This window comes from Chiloscyllium punctatum, chromosome 15 (assembly GCF_047496795.1).
Source record: "Chiloscyllium punctatum isolate Juve2018m chromosome 15, sChiPun1.3, whole genome shotgun sequence".
NCBI lineage: Eukaryota > Metazoa > Chordata > Chondrichthyes > Orectolobiformes > Hemiscylliidae > Chiloscyllium > Chiloscyllium punctatum.
The window spans coordinates 24,190,422-24,213,375 of NC_092753.1; the positions used below are offsets into that span (position 1 = coordinate 24,190,422).

At 47.2% G+C, this 22,954-nt stretch overlaps 4 non-coding genes across 4 annotated transcripts; all 4 read left to right on the forward strand.

Annotated features, from left to right (window-relative positions):
* The first annotated feature begins 2,047 nt into the window (after positions 1-2,047).
* On the forward strand, positions 2,048-2,119 carry trnag-ucc (transfer RNA glycine (anticodon UCC)). Its single transcript has one exon. It is a non-coding gene; the product is annotated as a tRNA-Gly (tRNA).
* An 11,102-nt stretch (positions 2,120-13,221) lies between these two features.
* On the forward strand, positions 13,222-13,293 carry trnag-ucc (transfer RNA glycine (anticodon UCC)). The gene has a single exon. It is a non-coding gene; the product is annotated as a tRNA-Gly (tRNA).
* A 3,643-nt stretch (positions 13,294-16,936) lies between these two features.
* trnag-ucc (transfer RNA glycine (anticodon UCC)) lies at positions 16,937-17,008 on the forward strand. Its single transcript has one exon. It is a non-coding gene; the product is annotated as a tRNA-Gly (tRNA).
* Positions 17,009-20,673: 3,665 nt separating this feature from the next.
* On the forward strand, positions 20,674-20,745 carry trnag-ucc (transfer RNA glycine (anticodon UCC)). The gene has a single exon. It is a non-coding gene; the product is annotated as a tRNA-Gly (tRNA).
* The last annotated feature ends 2,209 nt before the right edge of the window (positions 20,746-22,954 follow it).

A 22,954-nucleotide genomic window follows, 5' to 3' on the forward strand; every position in this document is an offset into this window, starting at 1 on the left:
CATGCACCCACACACGCAGACACACACACACACAGGACACACACCCACACATGGACCCACACACACACCCATGCAGCCACACACACACACTGATTCCGGGTTCTCACCACTCTCAGCTGGAGACTATCATTGCCTGCAGACCCGACCTTCATCCCCCCACGACACCATGAAGGGTAACACTTGTTCACGCCCTTACACAGCCGTCTGTGCCCTCCCTTGACCCCGTCCTTTCCATCTTGCCCACCGCCCCTACATGACGCTCTACCTCCTTCCTGCGCAGGGTTGCTCTGACAATGTGAATTTCACCTCCTTTGTCAATTTCACTTCCTATGTCAATTTCACCGCACTACGTTTTCTTTTTCCCCTCACGAACCGGGATCACCCTACGCTGTGCTTGCTGACCCCACCCCCTACGTTTGCCTTCCCGGATAGCGCTTTGTGTTTCGTTGGACCCGCAGGAGTAGCTGCGGACGTTCTGCTTAAACCTGAGCGGATAACACTGTTCTGCTCGGAGACAGGGAGGTCTGTAGATGCTGGAGCCCGAAACATCGATTTCCCTGCTGTGCGTTTCCAGCAACACACTCTCGACACTGTTCTGCCACGACCCTGTCTCGGTTGCACACAATCCCATTCATCATTAAGGCGCCACGGCATCCCAAGGACTTGGGACCCATGGGAACTAAATGATGACAGCGGCCTCAGCACTCTGCACCCCCTGACCTTGGAAAGCCCATCTTGGTTCAGGTTACCTATCTAGGGCAGGGAGGGTTTTGCGTGCACTGCCTTCCCACATCAGTGGAAGCGACCTTCACTAAACAGCTGCCCATGACTACCCCTTGCTGTGAAGTTAAACATCACACAACACCAGGTTATAGTCCAACAGATTTAATTGGAAGCTCTAGATTTCGGACAACCACCTGATGAAGGAGCAGCGCTCCGAAAGCTAGTGCTTCCAATTAAACCTGTTGGTCAATAACCTGGTGTTGTGTGATTTTTAACTTTCTATACCCCAGTCCAACACTGGCATCTCCAAATCATGCCCTCCTGTGAAAACCCCTTACTGCTGACTGACACCTCCCCCTCTTCTACAAAGTAAAAGAGAAACCTGCAAATCTATCAACGGGATCGAACTTCAAATTAATACATATTCCTCGAGAGGGTTCTGCTTCCCGAACTGTTAGCCGGAATTCCCTCCTCTCCACAATTACTGCAGCGTGGCCTCAGTCTAATGGTTCCTCTGTTTTTGCCGTTTTTGTTTTCTAAGAAAACTCTTGAGAAGTTTTAGAAACTGAAAAAACTGCAGAATTATGTGGGGCATGGATAGGATAAATAGACAAAGTCTTTTCCCTGGGGTCGGGGAGTCCAGAACTAGAGGGCATAGGTTTAGTGTGAGAGGCGAAAGATATAAAAGCGACCAAAGGGTCAACGCTTTCATCCAGAGGGTGGTACGTGTGTGGAATGAGCTGCCAGAGGAAGTGGCGGAGGCTGGTACAATTGCAACATTTTCCAGGCATTTGGATGGGTATATGAATAGGAAGGGTTTGGAAGGATATGGGCCGGGTGCTGGCAGGTGGGACTAGATTGGGTTGGGATATCTGGTCGGCATGGGCAGGTTGGACCGAAGGGTCTGTTTCCGAGCTGTACATCTCTATCTCGATGACTATGTCTACGCTGTAAATCAGAAACCAAACCCGAAGTCGGTGGTAAAGCTGTATGAAGAGAAATCAGAGTTCACGTTTCGGTCCGGTGAACCTTTCTGAGAACTTGACAAGTTTTAATTGTGTGATCGTTCCAGGGTTGCCCTGGGATTTTCGTGCTATTTCTGTTATTGATTGATTTCAGATGATGAGAAATCCGAAATGCTGCTTTGTGTGTATTAAAAAGTGAGGCGGGGCATCAGGAGACCGATCCACTCAGTAAAACTCGGTCTTTGATGACTTCTCAATTCTAATATTTCACTGCCAAATTTCCAACAAAACAACAACGAAATTTCGAGTCAAGAACTATTATGGCACATCAGCTGATTTCTAGAGCGCTTCAGCCTGTCGCGATGGTGCTATAGTGGTGAGCATAGCTGCCTTCCAAGCAGTTGACCCGGGTTCGATTCCCGGCCAGCGCAAGCAGCGCATTTTAACACCACTCCACAACCAAAAGAGCCGATCGATTCAGTGGGAATGAAACACCTCCGTCTGCACATCACATTGAGTCTGCCAGACCTCTGGAGTGCAGACACAACTTTGAAGTTGAGGATGTCCCCAGGAGGATTAAGGAGTCAAGTCGAGCACGGTTCAAAGAAACACGAGTCATGGCAGAATTCCTTGGTTTTCCATCTTATTTCGAAAGAAATGTTTCCGGATTTCACTCATTTCAACATTACTCTCATTTTGTTTTTTGTGAACTACAGCCTAATATCAAGTGAAATGTGGGTGGACAGTTCACAATTATCCAAACAACGTTATTTCTCATATCGAATCGGTAATGTTATTGTTTTAGGTGCAGGTCAGAAATAGGAGGAGTGGACACCAGCTGCTTTTATGTTTCCAGTATGAGAAAATGATTCGATAAAACTCTGAGTGATGATAGAAATGACCACACATTGAGTGAAAGTTTAATCCAGGATAAAGTTAAAAATCACACAACACCAGATTACAGTCCAACAACTTTATTTGGAAGCACTAGTTTTAGGAGTGCATCGAAAGCTACTTGGACGATAACCTGGTATTGTGTGATTTTGAACCTTGTCCTCCCCAGTCCACCACAGGCTCCTCCACGTCATCATCCGATATAGTCATCATGGATTTGTTAAGGGAAGGTAGTGTCTGATGAAGGTGACTGATTTTCTTTGAAGGATAAAGAATGGATGGAGTGTATCCGATGTAGATCAACCTGATGATAAGAAGGACCATAAGACGCAGTATTTATAGCAAAAGGATTACAGTTTAATGCAGCTGAAATGATATCTATAAAACACATTTAGGTTAAGCCTTTCTTCTTTTATAATGGGTTTACTAGTTTCCGTTCTTTAATATAAGAACCTCAGAACCTTTTCAAAGTTACGTTGTCGAGATAACTTCAGGTTGTCTAACAAGAGATGCCATCTCAGCTCAGACAATGCATTAAAGGTGTGAGGTTAAAGTCTGTCTGTGTCCCAATCTTGAGTCAGACTGGTTCTAGCCTCCCAGTCGTAGAGCACTTCAGCGCTCTGTGCCTTTCGGTCTCGGACCCCTGGGTGACAATCCTCCAAGGCAGACTATGGGACAGCCAACAATGCAAAGTGGCCAAGCAGAGGCTGATAGTCAAGTTCGGTACCCATGGGGATGACTTTAACTGGGCACTTTGGTTCATGTCACACGACACGTGACAACACTGCACTGTATACTATTTCACGGACACTCACAAGTACACGCACACACACAAAAGCACACTCCTACCGACTCACACACACATGCATACCCTCTCTCAAACACAAGCTCTCTCTCATAAACTCACTCAAACACTTTCACATTCACAGCCACTCACGCACATTCTCACAAATTGATACCCCAGTACACTCACACATGCACCTACACACACTCTCACAGACCCGCATATCCCTACATGCACACACACACACACACAGACACACACACACAGCCAGACACACCCACACATGCACCCACACACACACACATGCATGCACCCACACACGCAGACACACACACACACAGGACACACACCCACACATGCACCCACACACACACACATGCAGCCACACACACACGCATGCACCCACACACGCAGACACACACACACACACACACACACACACACACGGTCCCCCCCCACACACACACTGATTCCGGGTTCTCACGACTCTCAGCTGGAGACTATCATTGCCTGCAGACCCGACCTTCATCCCCCCACGACACCATGAAGGGTAACACTTGTTCATGCCCTTACACAACCGTCTGTGCCCTCCCTTGACCCCGTCCTTTCCATCTTGCCCACCGCCCCTCCATGCCCCTCTACCTCCTTCCTGCGCAGGTTTGCTCTGACAATGTCAATTTCACGTCCTTTGTCAATTTCACTTCCTGTGTCAATTTCACCGCACTACGTTTTCTTTTTCCCCTCACGAACCGGGATCACCCTACGCTGTGCTTGCTGACCCCACCCCCTACGTTTGCCTTCCCGGATAGCGCTTTGTGTTTCGTTGGACCCGCAGGAGGAGCTGCGGACGTTCTGCTTCAACCTGAGCGGATAACACTGTTCTGCTCGGTGACAGGGAGGTCTGCAGATGCTGGAGCCCGAAACATCGATTTCCCTGCTGTGCGTTTCCAGCAACACACTCTCGACACTGTTCTGCCACGACCCTGTCTCGGTTCCACACAATCCCATTCATCATTAAGGCGCCACGGCATCCCAAGGACTTGGGACCCATGGGAACTAAATTATGACAGCGGCCTCAGCACTCTGCATCCCCTGACCTTGGAAAGCCCATCTTGGTTCAGGTTACCTATCTAGGGCAGGGAGGGTTTTGCGTGCACTGCCTTCCCACATCAGTGGAAGCGACCTTCACTAAACAGCTGCCCATGACTACCCCTTGCTGTGAAGTTAAACATCACACAAAACCAGGTTATAGTCCAACAGATTTAATTGGAATCTCTAGATTTCGGACAACCACCTGATGAAGGAGCAGCGCTCCGAAAGCTCGTGCTTCCAATTAAACCTGTTGGTCTATAATCTGGTGTTGTGTGATTTTTAACTTTCTATAACCCAGTCCAACACTGGCATCTCCAAATCATGCCCTCCTGTGAAAACTCCTTACTGCTGACTGACAACTCCCCCTCTTCTACAAAGTAAAAGAGAAACCTGCAAATCTATCAACGGGATCGAACTTCAAATTAATACATATTCCTCGAGAGGGTTCTGCTTCCCGAACTGTTACCCGGAATTCCCTCCTCTCCACAATTACTGCAGCGTGGCCTCAGTCTAATGGTTCCTCTGTTTTTGCCGTTTTTGTTTTCTAAGAAAACTCTTGAGAAGTTTTAGAAACTGAAAGAACTGCAGAATTATGTGGGGCATTGATAGGATAAATAGACAAAGTCTTTTCCCTGGGGTCGGGGTGTCCAGAACTAGAGGGCAAAGGTTTAGTGTGAGAGGCGAAAGATATAAAAGCGACCAAAGGGTCAACGCTTTCATCCAGAGGGTGGAACGTGTGTGGAATGAGCTGCCAGAGGAAGTGGCGGAGGCTGATACAATTGCAACATTTTCCAGGCATTTGGATGGGTATATGAATAGGAAGGGTTTGGAAGGATATGGGCCGGGTGCTGGCAGGTGGGACTAGATTGGGTTGGGATATCTGGTCGGCATGGGCAGGTTGGACCGAAGGGTCTGTTTCCGAGCTGTACATCTCTATCTCGATGACTATGTCTACGCTGTAAATCAGAAACCAAACCCGAAGTCGGTGGTAAAGCTGTATGAAGAGAAATCAGAGTTCACGTTTCGGTCCGGTGAACCTTTCTGAGAACTTGACAAGTTTTAATTGTGTGATCGTTCCAGGGTTGCCCTGGTATTTTCGTGTTATTTCTGTTATTGATTGATTTCAGATGATGAGAAATCCGAAATGCTGCTTTGTGTGTATTAAAAAGTGAGGCGGGGCATCAGGAGACCGATCCACTCAGTAAAACTCGGTCTTTGATGACTTCTCAATTCTAATATTTCACTGCAAAATTTCCAACAAAACAACAACGAAATTTCGAGTCAAGAACTATTATGGCACATCAGCTGGTTTCTAGACCGCTTCCGGCGGTAGCGATGGTGGTATAGTGGTGAGCATAGCTGCATTCCATGCAGTTGACACGGGTTCGATTCCAGGCCATCGCCAGCAGTGCATTTTAATACCACACCACAACCAAAAGAGCCGATCGATTCAGTGGGAATGAAACACCTCCGTCTGCACATCACATTGAGTCTGCCAGACCTCTGGAGTGCAGACACAACTTTGAAGTTGAGGATGTCCCCAGGAGGATTAAGGAGTCAAGTCGAGCACGGTTCAAAGAAACACGAGTCATGGCAGAATTCCTTGTTTTTCCATCTTATTGCGAAAGAAATGTTTCCGGATTTCACTCATTTCAACATTACTCTCATTTTGTTTTTTGTGAACTACAGCCTAATATCAAGTGAAATGTGGGTGGACAGTTCACAAATATCCAAACAACGTTATTTCTCATATCGAATCGGGAATGTTATTGTTTTAGGTGCAGGTCAGAAATAGGACGAGTGGACACCAGCTGCTTTTATATTTCCAGTATGAGAAAATGATTCGATAAAACTCTGAGAGATGATAGAAGTGACCACACAATGAATGAAAGTTTAATCCAGGATAAAGTTAAAAATCACACAACACCAGATTACAGTCCAACAGCTTTATTTGGAAGCACTAGTTTTAGGAGTGCTCCGAAAGCTACTTGGACGATAACCTGGTATTGTGTGATTTTGAACTTTGTCCTCCCCAGTCCACCACAGGCTCCTCCACGTCATCATCCGATATAGTCATCATGGATTTGTTAAGGGAAGGTAGTGTCTGATGAAGGTGACTGATTTTCTTTGAAGGATAAAGAATGGATGGAGTGTATCCGATGTAGATCAACCTGATGATAAGAAGGACCATAAGACGCAGTATTTATAGCAAAAGGATTACAGTTTAATGCAGCTGAAATGATATATTAAACACATTTAGGTTAAGCCTTTCATCTTTTATAATGGGTTTACTAGTTTCCGTTCTTCAATATAAGAACCTCAGAACCTTTTCAAAGTTACGTTGTCGAGATAACTTCAGGTTGTCTAACAAGAGATGCCATCTCAGCTCAGACAATGCATTAAAGGTGTGAGGTTAAAGTCTGTCTGTGTCCCAATCTTGAGTCAGACTGGTTCTAGCCTCCCAGTCGGAGAGCACTTTAGCGCACTGTGCCTTTCGGTCTCGGACCCCTGGGTGACAATCCTCCAAGGCAGACTATGGGACAGCCAACAATGCAAAGTGGCCAAGCAGAGGCTGATAGTCAAGTTCGGTACCCATGGGGATGACTTTAACTGGGCACTTTGGTTCATGTCACACGACACGTGACAACACTGCACTGTATACTATTTCACGGACACTGACAAGTACACGCACACACACAAAAGCACACTCCTACCGACCCACACACACATGCATACCCTCTCTCAAACACAAGCTCTCTCTCATAAACTAACTCAAACACTTCCACATTCACAGCCACTCACGCACATTCTCACAAAATGATACCCCAGTACACTCACACACATGCACCTACACACACTCTCACAGACCCGCATATCCCTACATGCACACACACACACAGACTCACACACACACAGCCAGACACACACACACATGCACCCACACACACACACATGCATGCACCCACACACGCAGACACACACACACACAGGACACACACCCACACATGCACCCACACACACACACATGCAGCCACACACACGCATGCACCCACACACGCAGACACACACACACACGCCGTCCCCCCCCCCCATACGCACACTGATTCCGGGTTCTCACAACTCTCAGCTGGAGACTATCATTGCCTGCAGACCCGACCTTCATTCCCCCAAGACACCATGAAGGGTAACACTTGTTCATGCCCTTACACAGCCGTCTGTGCCCTCCCTTGACCCCGTCCTTTCCATCTTGCCCACCGCCCCTGCATGACGCTCTACCTCCTTCCTGCGCTGGGTTGCTCTGTCAATGTCAATTTCACGTCCTTTGTCAATTTCACTTCCTATGTCAATTTCACCGCACTACGTTTTCTTTTTCCCCTCACGAACCCGGATCACCCTACGCTGTGCTTGCTGACCCCATCCCCTACGTTTGCCTTCCCGGATAGCGCTTTGTGTTTCGTTGGACCCGCAGGAGTAGCTGCGGACGTTCTGCTTAAACCTGAGCGGGTAACACTGTCCTGCTCGGAGACAGGGAGGTCTGCAGATGCTGGAGCCCGAAACATCGATTTCCCTGCTGTACGTTTCCAGCAACACACTCTCGACACTGTTCTGCCACGACCCTGTCTCGGTTCCACACAATCCCATTCATCATTAAGGCGCCACGTCATCCCAAGGACTTGGGACCCATGGGAACTAAATGATGACAGCGGCCTCAGCACTCTGCACCCCCTGACCTTGGAAAGCCCATCTTGATTCAGGTTCCCTATCTCGGGCAGGGAGGGTTTTGCGTGCACTGCCTTCCCACATCAGTGGAAGCGACCTTCACTAAACAGCTGCCCATGACTACCCCTTGCTGTGAAGTTAAACATCTCGCAACACCAGATTATAGTCCAACAGATTTAGTTGGAAGCTCTAGATTTCGGACAACCACCTGATGAAGGAGCAGCGCTCCGAAAGCTAGTGCTTCCAATTAAACCTGTTGGTCTATAACCTGGTGTTGTGTGATTTTTAACTTTCTATACCCCAGTCCAACACTGGCATCTCCAAATCATGCCCTCCTGTGAAAACCCCTTACTGCTGACTGACACCTCCCCCTCTTCTACAAAGTAAAAGAGAAACCTGCAAATCTATCAACGGGATCGAACTTCAAATTAATACATATTCCTCGAGAGGGTTCTGCTTCCCGAACTGTTACCCAGAATTCCCTCCTCTCCACAATTACTGCAGCGTGGCCTCAGTCTAATGGTTCCTCTGTTTTTGCCGTTTTTGTTTTCTAAGAAAACTCTTGAGAAGTTTTAGAAACTGAAAGAACTGCAGAATTATGTGGGCCATGGATAGGATAAATAGACAAAGTCTTTTCCCTGGGGTCGGGGTGTCCAGAACTAGAGGGCATAGGTTTCGTGTGAGAGGCGAAAGATACAAAAGCGACCAAAGGGTCAACGCTTTCATCCAGAGGGTGGTACGTGTGTGGAATGAGCTGCCAGAGGAAGTGGCGGAGGCTGGTACAATTGCAACATTTTCCAGGCATTTGGATGGGTATATGAATAGGAAGGGTTTGGAAGGATATGGGCCGGGTGCTGGCAGGTGGGACTAGATTGGGTTGGGATATCTGGTCGGCATGGGCAGGTTGGACCGAAGGGTCTGTTTCCGAGCTGTACATCTCTATCTCGATGACTATGTCTACGCTGTAAATCAGAAACCAAACCCGAAGTCGGTGGTAAAGCTGTATGAAGAGAAATCAGAGTTCACGTTTCGGTCCGGTGAACTTTTCTGAGAACTTGACAAGTTTTAATTGTGTGATCGTTCCAGGGTTGCCCTGGGATTTTCGTGCTATTTCTGTTATTGATTGATTTCAGATGATGAGAAATCCGAAATGCTGCTTTGTGTGTATTAAAAAGTGAGGCAGGGCATCAGGAGACCGATCCACTCAGTAAGACTCGGTCTTTGATGACTTCTCAATTCTAATATTTCACTGCAAAATTTCCAACAAAACAACAACGAAATTTAGAGTCAAGAACTATTATGGCACATCAGCTGATTTCTAGAGCGCTTCGGGCAGTAGCGATGGTGGTATAGTGGTGAGCATCGCTGCCTTCCTAGTAGTTGGCACGGGTTCGATTCCCGGCCATCGCCAGCAGTGCATTTTAACACCACTCCACAACCAAAAGAGCCGATCGATTCAGTGGGAATGAAACACGTCCGTCTGCACATCACATTGAGTCTGCCAGACCTCTGGAGTGCAGACACAACTTTGAAGTTGAGGATGTCCCCAGGAGGATTAAGGAGTCAAGTCGAGCACGGTTCAAAGAAACACGAGTCATGGCAGAATTCATTGTTTTTCCATCTTATTGCGAAAGAAATGTTTCCGGATTTCACTCATTTCAACATTACTCTCATTTTGTTTTTTGTGAACTACAGCCTAATATCAAGTGAAATGTGGGTGGACAGTTCACAAATATCCAAACAACGTTATTTCTCATTTCGAATCGGTAATGTTATTGTTTTAGGTGCAGGTCAGAAATAGGAGGAGTGGACACCAGCTGCTTTTATATTTCCAGTATGAGAAAATGATTCGATAAAACTCTGAGAGATGATAGAAGTTACCACACAATGAATGAAAGTTTAATCCAGGATAAAGTTAAAAATCACACAACACCAGATTACAGTCCAACAGCTTTATTTGGAAGCACTAGTTTTAGGAGTGCTCCGAAAGCTACTTGGACGATAACCTGGTATTGTGTGATTTTGAACCTTGTCCTCCCCAGTCCACCACAGGCTCCTCCACGTCATCATCCGATATCGTCATCATGGATTTGTTAAGGGAAGGTAGTGTCTGATGACGGTGACTGATTTTCTTTGAAGGATAAAGAATGGATGGAGTGTATCCGATGTAGATCAACCTGATGATAAGAAGGACCATAAGACGCAGTATTTATAGCAAAAGGATTACAGTTTAATGCAGCTGAAATGATATATTAAACACATTTAGGTTAAGCCTTTCATCTTTTATAATGGGTTTACTAGTTTCCGTTCTTTAATATAAGAACCTCAGAACCTTTTCAAAGTTACGTTGTCGAGATAACTTCAGGTTGTCTAACAAGAGATGCCATCTCAGCTCAGACAATGCATTAAAGGTGTGAGGTTAAAGTCTGTCTGTGTCCCAATCTTGAGTCAGACTGGTTCTAGCCTCCCAGTCGGAGAGCACTTCAGCGCTCTGTGCTTTTCGGTCTCGGACCCCTGGGTGACAATCCTCCAAGGCAGACTATGGGACAGCCAACAATGCAAAGTGGCCAAGCAGAGGCTGATAGTCAAGTTCGGTACCCATGCGGATGACTTTAACTGGACACTTTGGTTCATGTCACACGACACGTGACAACACTGCACTGTATACTATTTCACCGACACTCACAAGTACACGCACACACACAAAAGCACACTCCTACCGACCCACACACACATGCATACCCTCTCTCAAACACAAGCTCTCTCTCATAAACTCACTCAAACACTTCCACATTCACAGCAACTCACGCACATTCTCACAAATTGATACCCCAGTACACTCACACACATGCACCTACACACACTCTCACGGACCCGCATATCCCTACGTGCACACACACACACAGACACACACACACAGCCACACACACCCACACATGCACCCACACAAACACACACACACACACACAGGACACACACCCACACATGCACCCACACACACACACATGCAGCCACACACACACGCAGACACACACACACGCAGACACACACACACACACACACACGGTCCCCCCCCACACACACACTGATTCCGGGTTCTCACGACTCTCAGCTGGAGACTATCATTGCCTGCAGACCCGACCTTCATCCCCACACGACACCATGAAGGGTAACACTTGTTTATGCCCTTACACAGCCGTCTGTGCCCTCCCTTGACCCCGTCCTTTCCATCTTGCCCACCGCCCCTCCATGACGCTCTACCTCATTCCTTCGCAGGGTTGCTCTGACAATGTCAATTTCACGTCCTTTGTCAATTTCACTTCCTATGTCAATTTCACCGCACTACGTTTTCTTTTTCCCCTCACGAACCGGGATCACCCTACACTGTGCTTGCTGACCCCCCCCCCTACGTTTGCCTTCCCGGATAGCGCTTTGTGTTTCGTTGGACCCGCAGGAGTAGCTGCGGACGTTCTGCTTAAACCTGAGCGGATAACACTGTTCTGCTCGGAGACAGGGAGGTCTGCAGATGCTGGAGCCCGAAACATCGATTTCCCTGCTGTGCGTTTCCAGCAACACACTCTCGACACTGTTCTGCCACGACCCTGTCTCGGTTCCACACAATCCCATTCATCATTAAGGCGCCACGGCATCCCAAGGACTTGGGACCCATGGGAACTAAATTATGACAGCGGCCTCAGCACTCTGCACCCCCTGACCTTGGAAAGCCCATCTTGGTTCAGGTTACCTATCTAGGGCAGGGAGGGTTTTGCGTGCACTGCCTTCCCACATCAGTGGAAGCGACCTTCACTGAACAGCTGCCCATGACTACCCCTTGCTGTGAAGTTAAACATCACACAACACCAGGTTATAGTCCAACAGATTTAATTGGAAGCTCTAGATTTCGGACAACCACCTGATGATGGAGCAGCGCTCCGAAAGCTAGTGCTTCCAATTAAACCTGTTGGTCTATAACCTGGTGTTGTGTGATTTTTAACTTTCTATACCCCAGTCCAACACTGGCATCTCCAAATCATGCCCTCCTGTGAAAACCCCTTACTGCTGACTGACACCTCCCCCTCTTCTACAAAGTAAAAGAGAAACCTGCAAATCTATCAACGGGATCGAACTTCAAATTAATACATATTCCTCGAGAGGGTTCTGCTTCCCGAACTGTTACCCGGAATTCCCTCCTCTCCACAATTACTGCAGCGTGGCCTCAGTCTAATGGTTCCTCTGTTTTTGCCGTTTTTGTTTTCTAAGAAAACTCTTGAGAAGTTTTAGAAACTGAAAGAACTGCAGAATTATGTGGGGCATGGATAGGATAAATAGACAAAGTCTTTTCCCGTGGGTCGGGTAGTCCAGAACTAGAGGGCATAGGTTTAGTGTGAGAGGCGAAAGATATAAAAGCGACCAAAGGGTCAACGCTTTCATCCAGAGGGTGGTACGTGTGTGGAATGAGCTGCCAGAGGAAGTGGCGGAGGCTGGTACAATTGCAACATTTTCCAGGCATTTGGATGGGTATATGAATAGGAAGGGTTTGGAAGGATATGGGCCGGGTGCTGGCAGGTGGGACTAGATTGGGTTGGGATATCTGGTCGGCATGGGCAGGTTGGACCGAAGGGTCTGTTTCCGAGCTGTACATCTCTATCTCGATGACTATGTCTACGCTGTAAATCAGAAACCAAACCCGAAGTCGGTGGTAAAGCTGTATGAAGAGAAATCAGAGTTCACGTTTCGGTCCGGTGAACCTTTCTGAGAACTTGACAAGTTTTAATTGTGTGATCGTTCCAGGGTTGCCCTGGGATTTTCGTGCTATTTCTGTTATTGATTGATTTCAGATGATGAGAAATCCGAAATGCTGCTTTGTGTGTATTAAAAAGTGAGGCGGGGCATCAGGAGACCGATCCACTCAGTAAAACTCTGTCTTTGATGACTTCTCAATTCTAATATTTCACTGCAAAATTTCCAACAAAACAACAACGAAATTTCGAGTCAAGAACTATTATGGCACATCAGCTGATTTCTAGAGCGGTTCTGGCTGTGGCGATGGTGGTATAGTGGTGAGCATAGCTGCCTTCCAAGCAGTTGACCCGGCTTCGATTCCCGGCCATCGCAAGCAGTGCATTTTAACACCACTCCACAACCAAAAGAGCCGATCGATTCAGTGGTAATGAAACACCTCCATCTGCACATCACATTGAGTCTGCCAGACCTCTGGAGTGCAGACACAACTTAGAAGTTGAGGATGTCCCCAGGAGGATGAAGGATTCAAGTCGAGCACGGTTCAAAGAAACACGAGTCATGGCAGAATTCCTTGGTTTTCCATCTTATTTCGAAAGAAATGTTTCCGGATTTCACTCATTTCAACATTACTCTCATTTTGTTTTTTGTGAACTACAGCCTAATATCAAGTGAAATGTGGGTGGACAGTTCACAAATATCCAAACAACGTTATTTCTCATATCGAATCGGTAATGTTATTGTTTTAGGTGCAGGTCAGAAATAGGACGAGTGGACACCAGCTGCTTTTATATTTCCAGTATGAGAAAATGATTCGATAAAACTCTGAGAGATGATAGAAGTGACCACACAGTAAGTGAAAGTTTAATCCAAAATAAAGTTAAAAATCACACAACACCAGATTACAGTCCAACAGCTTTATTTGGAAGCACTAGTTTTAGGAGTGCTCCGAAAGCTACTTGGACGATAACCTGGTATTGTGTGATTTTGAACTTTGTGCTCCCCAGTCCACCACAGGCTCCTCCACGTCATCATCCGATATAGTCATCATGGATTTGTTAAGGGAAGGTAGTGTCTGATGAAGGTGACTGATTTTCTTTGAAGGATAAAGAATGGATGGAGTGTATCCGATGTAGATCAACCTGATGATAAGAAGGACCATAAGACGCAGTATTTATAGCAAAAGGATTACAGTTTAATGCAGCTGAAATGATATATTAAACACATTTAGGTTAAGCCTTTCATCTTTTATAATGGGTTTACTAGTTTCCGCTCTTTAATATAAGAACCTCAGAACCTTTTCAAAGTTACGTTGTCGAGATAACTTCAGGTTGTCTAACAAGAGATGCCATCGCAGCTCAGACAATGCATTAAAGGTGTGAGGTTAAAGTCTGTCTGTGTCCCAATCTTGAGTCAGACTGGTTCTAGCCTCCCAGTCGGAGAGCACTTCAGCGCTCTGTGCCTTTCGGTCTCGGACCCCTGGGTGACAATCCTCCAAGGCAGACTATGGGACAGCCAACAATGCAAAGTGGCCAAGCAGAGGCTGATAGTCAAGTTCGGTACCCATGCGGATGACTTTAACTGGGCACTTTGGTTCATGTCACACGACACGTGACAACACTGCACTGTATACTATTTCACGGACACTCACAAGTACACGCACACACACAAAAGCACACTCCTACCGACTCACACACACATGCATACCCTCTCTCAAACACAAGCTCTCTCTCATAAACTCACTCAAACACTTCCACATTCACAGCCACTCACGCACATTCTCACAAATTGATACCCCAGTACACTCACACACATGCACCTACACACACTCTCACAGACCCGCATATCCCTACATGCACACACACACACAGACACACACATACACAGCCACACACACACATGCATGCACCCACACACGCAGACACACACACACAGGACACCCACCCACACATGCACCCACGCACACACACATGCAGCCACACACACACGCATGCACCCACACACGCAGACACACACACACACATACACACACACACACACGGCCCCACCCCACACACACACTGATTCCGGGTTCTCACGACTCTCAGCTGGAGACTATCATTGCCTGCAGACCCGACCTTCATCCCCCCACGACACGATGAAGGGTAACACTTGTTCATGCCCTTACACAGCCGTCTGTGCCCTCCCTTGACCCCGTCCTTTCCATCTTGCCCACCGCCCCTCCATGCCCCTCTCCTTCCTTCCTGCGCAGGTTATCTCTGACAATGTCAATTTCACGTCCTTTGTCAATTTCACTTCCGATGTCAATTTCACCGCACTACGTTTTCTTTTTCCCCTCACGAACCGGGATCACCCTACGCTGTGCTTGCTGACCCCACCCCCTACGTTTGCCTTCCCGGATAGTGCTTTGTGTTGCGTTGGACCCGCAGGAGTAGCTGCGGACGTTCTGCTTAAACCTGAGCGGATAACACTGTTCTGCTCGCAGACAGGGAGGTCTGCAGATGCTGGAGCCCGAAACATCGATTTCCCTGCTGTGCGTTTCCAGCAACACACTCTCGACACTGTTCTGCCACGACCCTGTCTCGGTTCCACACAATCCCATTCATCATTAAGGCGCCACGGCATCCCAAGGACTTGGGACGCATGGGAACTAAATGATGACAGCGGCCTCAGCACTCTGCACCCCCTGACCTTGGAAAGCCCATCTTGGTTCAGGTTACCTATCTAGGGCAGGGAGGGTTTTGCGTGCACTGCCTTCCCACATCAGTGGAAGCGACCTTCACTAAACAGCTGCCCATGACTACCCCTTGCTGTGAAGTTAAACATCACACAACACCAGGTTATAGTCCAACAGATTTAATTGGAAGCTCTAGATTTCGGACAACCACCTGATGAAGGAGCAGCGCTCCGAAAGCTAGTGCTTCCAATTAAACCTGTTGGTCTATAACCTGGTGTTGTGTGATTTTTAACTTTCCATACCCCAGTCCAACACTGGCATCTCCAAATCATGCCCTCCTGTGAAAACCCCTTACTGCTGACTGACACCTCCCCCTCTTCTACAAAGTAAAAGAGAAACCTGCAAATCTATCAACGGGATCGAACTTCAAATTAATACATATTCCTCGAGAGGGTTCTGCTTCCCGAACTGTTACCCGGAATTCCCTCCTCTCCACAATTACTGCAGCGTGGCCTCAGTCTAATGGTTCCTCTGTTTTTGCCGTTTTTGTTTTCTAAGAAAACTCTTGAGAAGTTTTAGAAACTGAAAGAACTGCAGAATTATGTGGGGCATGGATAGGATAAATAGACAAAGTCTTTTCCCTGGGGTCGGGGAGTCCAGAACTAGAGGGCATAGGTTTAGTGTGAGAGGCGAAAGATATAAAAGCGACCAAAGGGTCAACGCTTTCATCCAGAGGGTGGTACGTGTGTGGAATGAGCTGCCAGAGGAAGTGGCGGAGGCTGATACAATTGCAACATTTTCCAGGCATTTGGATGGGTATATGAATAGGAAGGGTTTGGAAGGATATGGGCCGGGTGCTGGCAGGTGGGACTAGATTGGGTTGGGATATCTGGTCGGCATGGGCAGGTTGGACCGAAGGGTCTGTTTCCGAGCTGTACATCTCTATCTCGATGACTATGTCTACGCTGTAAATCAGAAACCAAACCCGAAGTCGGTGGTAAAGCTGTATGAAGAGAAATCAGAGTTCACGTTTCGGTCCGGTGAACCTTTCTGAGAACTTGACAAGTTTTAATTGTGTGATCGTTCCAGGGTTGCCCTGGGATTTTCGTGCTATTTCTGTTATTGATTGATTTCAGATGATGAGAAATCCGAAATGCTGCTTTGTGTGTATTAAAAAGTGAGGCGGGGCATCAGGAGACCGATCCACTCAGTAAAACTCGGTCTTTGATGACTTCTCAATTCTAATATTTCACTGCAAAATTTCCAACAAAACAACAACGAAATTTCCAGTCAAGAACTATTATGGCACATCAGCTGATTTCTAGAGCGGTTCTGGCTGTAGCGATGGTGGTATAGTGGTGAGCATAGCTGCCTTCCAAACAGTTGACCCGGCTTCGATTCCCGGCCATCGCAAGCAGTGCATTTTAACACCACTCCACAACCAAAAGAGCCGATCGATTCAGTGGGAATGAAACACCTCCGTCTGCACATCACATTGAGTCTGCCAGACCTCTGGAGTGCAGACACAACTTTGAAGTTGAGGATGTCCCCAGGAGGATGAAGGATTCAAGTCGATCACGGTTCAAAGAAACACGAGTCATGGCAGAATTCCTTGGTTTTCCATCTTATTTCGAAAGAAATGTTTCCGGATTTCACTCATTTCAACATTACTCTCATTTTGTTTTTTGTGAACTACAGCCTAATATCAAGTGAAATGTGGGTGGACAGTTCACAAATATCCAAACAACGTTATTTCTCATATCGAATCGGTAATGTTATTGTTTTAGGTGCAGGTCAGAAATAGGAGGAGTGGACACCAGCTGCTTTTATATTTCCAGTATGAGAAAATGATTCGATAAAACTCTGAGAGATGATAGAAGTGACCACACAGTGAGTGAAAGTTTAATCCAGGATAAAGTTAAAAATCACACAACACCAGATTACAGTCCAACAGCTTTATTTGGAAGCACTAGTTTTGGGAGTGCTCCGAAACCTACTTGGACGATAACCTGGTATCGTGTGATTTTGAACTTAGTCCTCCCCAGTCCACCACAGGCTCCTCCACGTCATCATCCGATATAGTCATCATGGATTTGTTAAGGGAAGGTAGTGTCTGATGAAGGTGACTGATTTTCTTTGAAGGATAAAGAATGGATGGAGTGTATCCGATGTAGATCAACCTGATGATAAGAAGGACCATAAGACGCAGTATTTATAGCAAAAGGATTACAGTTTAATGCAGCTGAAATGATATAGTAAACACATTTAGGTTAAGCCTTTCATCTTTTATAATGGGTTTACTAGTTTCCGTTCTTTAATATAAGAACCTCAGAACCTTTTCAAAGTTACGTTGTCGAGATAATTTCAGGTTGTCTAACAAGAGATGCCATCGCAGGTCAGACAATGCATTAAAGGTGTGAGGTTAAAATCTGTCTGTGTCCCAATCTTGAGTCAGACTGGTTCTAGCCTCCCAGTCGGAGAGCACTTCAGCGCTCTGTGCCTTTCGGTCTCGGACCCCTGGGTGACAATCCTCCAAGGCAGACTATGGGACAGCCAACAATGCAAAGTGGCCAAGCAGAGGCTGATAGTCAAGTTCGGTACCCATGGGGATGACTTTAACTGGGCACTTTGGTTCATGTCACACGACACGTGACAACACTGCACTGTATACTATTTCACGGACACTCACAAGTACACGCACACACACAAAAGCACACTCCTACCGACTCACACACATATGCATACCCTCTCTCAAACACAAGCTCTCTCTCATAAACTCACTCAAACACTTCCACATTCACAGCCACTCACGCACATTCTCACAAATTGATACCCCAGTACACTCACACATGCACCTACACACACTCTCACAGACCCGCATATCCCTACATGCACACACACACACAGACACACACACACAGCCAGACACACCCACACATGCACCCACTCACACACACATGCATGCACCCACACACGCAGACACACACACACACAGGACACACACCCACACATGGACCCACACACACACACATGCAGCCACACACACACGCATGCACCCACACACGCAGACACACACACACACACACACACACACGGTCCCCCCCCCCCCCAACACACACACTGATTCCGGGTTCTCACGACTCTCAGCTGGAGACTATCATTGCCTGCAGACCCGACCTTCATCCCCCCACAACACCATGAAGGGTAACATTTGTTCATGCCCTTACACAGCCGTCTGTGCCCTCCCTTGACACCGTCCTTTCCATCTTGCCCACCGCCCCTCCATGACGCTCTCCCTCCTTCCTGCGCAGGGTTGCTCTGACAATGTCAATTTCACGTCCTTTGTCAATTTCACTTCCTATGTCAATTTCACCGCACTACGTTTTATTTTTCCCCTCACGAACCGGGATCACCCTACGCTGTGCTTGCTGACCCCACCCCCTACGTTTGCCTTCCCGGATAGCGCTTTGTGTTTCGTTGGACCCGCAGGAGTAGCTGCGGACGTTCTGCTTCAACCTGAGCGGATAACACTGTTCTGCTCGGAGACTGGGAGGTCTGCAGATGCTGGAGCCCGAAACATCGATTTCCCTGCTGTGCGTTTCCAGCAACACACTCTCGACACTGTTCTGCCACGACCCTGTCTCGGTTCCACACAATCCCATTCATCATTAAGGCGCCACGGCATCCCAAGGACTTGGGACCCATGGGAACTAAATGATGACAGCGGCCTCAGCACTCTGCACCCCCTGACCTTGGAAAGCCCATCTTGGTTCAGGTTACCTATCTAGGGCAGGGAGGGTTTTGCGTGCACTGCCTTCCCACATCAGTGGAAGCGACCTTCACTAAACAGCTGCCCATGACTACCCCTTGCTGTGAAGTTAAACATCACACAACACCAGGTTATAGTCCAAAAGATTTAATTGGAAGCTCTAGATTTCGGACAACCACCTGATGAAGGAGCAGCGCTCCGAAAGCTAGTGCTTCCAATTAAACCTGTTGGTCTATAACCTGGTGTTGTGTGATTTTTAACTTTCTATACCCCAGTCCAACACTGGCATCTCCAAATCATGCCCTCCTTTGAAAACCCCTTACTGCTGACTGACACCTCCCCCTCTTCTACAAAGTAAAAGAGAAACCTGCAAATCTATCAACGGGATCGAACTTCGAATTAATACATATTCCTCGAGAGGGTTCTGCTTCCCGAACTGTTACCCGGAATTCCCTCCTCTCCACAATTACTGCAGCGTGGCCTCAGTCTAATGGTTCCTCTGTTTTTGCCGTTTTTGTTTTCTAAGAAAACTCTTGAGAAGTTTTAGAAACTGAAAGAACTGCAGAATTATGTGGGGCATGGATAGGATAAATAGACAAAGTCTTTTCCCTGGGGTCGGGGAGTCCAGAACTAGAGGGCATAGGTTTAGTGTGAGAGGCGAAAGATATAAAAGCGACCAAAGGGTCAACGCTTTCATCCAGAGGGTGGTACGTGTGTGGAATGAGCTGCCAGAGGAAGTGGCGGAGGCTGGTACAATTGCAACATTTTCCAGGCATTTGGATGGGTATATGAATAGGAAGGGTTTGGAAGGATATGGGCCGGGTGCTGGCAGGTGGGACTAGATTGGGTTGGGATATCTGGTCGGCATGGGCAGGTTGGACCGAAGGGTCTGTTTCCGAGCTGTACATCTCTATCTCGATGACTATGTCTACGCTGTAAATCAGAAACCAAACCCGAAGTCGGTGGTAAAGCTGTATGAAGAGAAATCAGAGTTCACGTTTCGGTCCGGTGAACCTTTCTGAGAACTTGACAAGTTTTAATTGTGTGATCGTTCCAGGGTTGCCCTGGGATTTTCGTGATATTTCTGTTATTGATTGATTTCAGATGATGAGAAATCCGAAATGCTGCTTTGTGTGTATTAAAAAGTGAGGCGGGGCATCAGGAGACCGATCCACTCAGTAAAACTCGGTCTTTGATGACTTCTCAATTCTAATATTTCACTGCAAAATTTCCAACAAAACAACAACGAAATTTAGAGTCAAGAAGTATTATGGCACATCAGCTGATTTCTAGAGCGCTTTTGGCTGTAGCGATGGTGGTATAGTGGTGAGCATAGCTGCCTTCCGAGCTGTGGACCCAGGTTCGATTCCCGGCCATCGCAAGCAGTGCTTTTTAACACCAGTCCACAACCAAAAGAGCCGATCGATTCAGTGGGAATGAAACACCTCCGTCTGCACATCACATTGAGTCTGCCAGACCTCTGGAGTGCAGACACAACTTTGAAGTTGAGGATGTCCCCAGGAGGATTAAGGAGTCAAGTCGAGCACGGTTCAAAGAAACACGAGTCATGGCAGAATTCCTTGGTTTTCCATCTTATTGCGAAAGAAATGTTTCCGGATTTCACTCATTTCAACATTACTCTCATTTTGTTTTTTGTGACCTACAGCCTAATATCAAGTGAAATGTGGGTGGACAGTTCACAAATATCCAAACAACGTTATTTCTCATATCGAATCGGTAATGTTATTGTTTTAGGTGCAGGTCAGAAATAGGAGGAGTGGACACCAGCTGCTTTTATATTTCCAGTATGAGAAAATGATTCGATAAAACTCTGAGAGATGATAGAAGTGACCACACAGTGAGTGAATGTTTAATCCAGGATAAAGTTAAAAATCACACAACACCAGATTCCAGTCCAACAGCTTTACTTGGAAGCACTAGTTTTAGGAGTGCTCCGAAAGCTACTTGGACGATAACCTGGTATTGTGTGATTTTGAACTTTGTCCTCCCCAGTCCACCACAGGCTCCTCCACGTCATCATCCGAGATAGTCATCATGGATTTGTTAAGGGAAGGTCGTGTCTGATGAAGGTGACTGATTTTCTTTGAAGGATGAAGAATGGATGGAGTTTATCCGATGTAGATCAACCTGATGATAAGAAGGACCATAAGATGCTGTATTTATAGCAAAAGGATTACAGTTTCATGCAGCTGAAATAATATATTAAACACATTTAGGTTAAGCCTTTCATCTTTTATAATGGGTTTACTAGTTTCCGTTCTTTAATATAAGTATCTCAGAACCTTTTCAAAGTTACGTTGTCGAGATAACTTCAGGTTGTCTAACAAGAGATGCCATCTCAGCTCAGACAATGCATTAAAGGTGTGAGGTTAAAGTCTGTCTGTGTCCCAATCTTGAGTCAGACTGGTTCTAGCCTCCCAGTCGGAGAGCACTTCAGCGCTCTGTGCCTTTCGGTCTCGGACCCCTGGGTGACAATCCTCCAAGGCAGGCTATGGGACAGCCAACAATGCAAAGTGGCCAAGCAGAGGCTGATAGTCAAGTTCGGTACCCATGCGGATGACTTTAACTGGGCACTTTGGTTCATGTCACACGACACGTGACAACACTGCACTGTATACTATTTCACGGACACTCACAAGTACACGCACACACACAAAAGCACACTCCTACCGACCCACACACACATGCATACCCTCTCTCAAACACAAGCTCTCTCTCATAAACTCACTCAAACCCTTCCACATTCACAGCCACTCACGCACATTCTCACAAATTGATACCCCAGTACACTCACACACATGCACCTACACACACTCTCACAGACCCGCATATCCCTACATGCACACACACACGCAGACACACACACACACAGGACACACACCCACACATGCACCCACACACACACACATGCAGCCACACACACACGCATGCACCCACACACACAGACACACACACACACACACACACACACACACGGTCCCCCCCCCCCCACACACACAACGATTCCGGGTTCTCACGACTCTCAGCTGGAGACTATCATTGCCTGCAGACCCGACCTTCATCCCCCCACGACACCATGAAGGGTAACACTTGTTCATGCCCTTACACAGCCGTCTGTGCCCTCCCTTGATCCCGTCCTTTCCATCTTGCCCACCGCCCCTCATGCCCCTCTACCTCCTTCCTGCGCAGGGTTGCTCTGACAATGTGAATTTCACGTCCTTTGTCAATTTCACTTCCTATGTCAATTTCACCGCACTACGTTTTCTTTTTCCCCTCACGAACCGGGATCACCCTACGCTGTGCTTGCTGACCCCACCCCCTACGTTTGCCTTCCCGGATAGCGCTTTGTGTTGCGTTGGACCCGCAGGAGTAGCTGCGGACGTTCTGCTCAAACCTGAGCGGATAACACTGTTCTGCTCGGAGACAGGGAGGTCTGTAGATGCTGGAGCCCGAAACATCGATTTCCCTGCTGTGCGTTTCCAGCAACACACTCTCGACACTGTTCTGCCACGACCCTGTCTCGGTTCCACACAATCCCATTCATCATTAAGGCGCCACTGCATCCCAAG